The following is a 1,358-nucleotide window of genomic DNA, read 5'->3' as shown; positions in this document are numbered from 1 at the left end:
CAATGTCTGGTTTAATAGAAGACAGGAGGCTCCTCCCATCTGCCTCCGCATTCTCTGTTGTTTCTGAGTGAAATTCAGAATATGAGGCTTCTGCCACCTTGACTACTGCTGAGTCATCAGTTTTGCCCCCAACAGCCCGTGTATGATTAGTGCAGATGATAACTGAGTGAAGACGTCCAACAGTCTTAGTACTACTAAGAAAACGTCTACCTTGCAGACCCCTAAAAGTGTCTCCAGGAACTCCCAGGGGTCGGTGAACCACTGTGGTACCGAATGGCTGATGGGGGCGCCATTAACTTTCAGAAAGGTCTGAGGAGGCTACTCCTAGGAAGCTGAAGCACAGGACCCGAAGACTGAGGCAGGGTTGGGTGCTCAGAATAGGGGTGCGGAGACACACCAGCACCATCAACGAACAAAGGGCTGAGAGCAAGGGCAGAGAAAGGAGAGTCGGACAAAGGCCCGGGTCAACGAGGGTCCTGCCCGGCGGGGATCTTAAATTAAAGGGTTGAAAAGACCCTTTGGATAGTTTGAATCCGGATGTGGCCATCTCATTTACGTTTTCGAGAGCTGCCTCAGGCTGACAGGGGATGGATTTACAGGACAGGACAAGCAGAGACCAGTCAAGGCTCCCACGGAAGCCAAGGCGATAACTAGTGGGCCAAGGAGTCACCCTGGAGAGGGGGGAAGAGGGAGGCCAACCGAAAGCGCGTTTCTGAGGAGAAGCTACAAAGCCACGGGCTGTCTCGGAGAACAGGATAATTACTTTTTTTAGTTTGGGACTTGAAATGCCAGGTGAACAGGGCGTGATGTCACTAGTTTGACAGAAAGGACTGTTGGAACAGGAGGTCCCAGCCTTATCCCAAGGCAAACTGTGTCTTTTTGCTCCACCCTAAACCTTCTTCCAAGTAGATAGTTGAAAGACACTGCACTTTATTTCCTGCAGAAGTCGTTATCAACAACAACAAGAATCAATAAACCGCACAGAATAAGTTCTCAACACCTCCTTCCAGACTGCGTCCGGCACGCGCGCGAGCTCCGGCCGGTCAGGAGCCGCCCCGCACCTGTGCGGGGGCCGGCCGCGCGGGTCTCGGCCCGGGGGAGCGCCCGCCGCCGGCCCTGAGGGTGCGCCCAGCCCGCCCTCAGCTTCTGAGGCTGCGGCGGGCACAGCGGGACCCACGGCTCGGCCGCGCTTCCAGAACCCCGTCCTTCTGCTCCTCAAGCCCGGGCCCCCGGGCAGCGCGGGCCCGGAAGGCGGCACCCCCGGGCGCCGGCCCCGCCGCCTCGGCCCCACGTGTCAGCGGGGGCCCCCGCACCGGGCCCCCAGCCGCTGAGGCCGCCCGGCGCCCCGGGGCCGGCGC

Source organism: Oryx dammah, unplaced genomic scaffold, assembly GCF_014754425.2.
Source record: "Oryx dammah isolate SB20612 unplaced genomic scaffold, SCBI_Odam_1.1 HiC_scaffold_22, whole genome shotgun sequence".
NCBI classification, from domain to species: Eukaryota; Metazoa; Chordata; class Mammalia; order Artiodactyla; family Bovidae; genus Oryx; species Oryx dammah.
The sequence above is the reverse complement of the archived record's forward strand: the minus strand, read 5'-3'. Positions refer to the sequence as shown.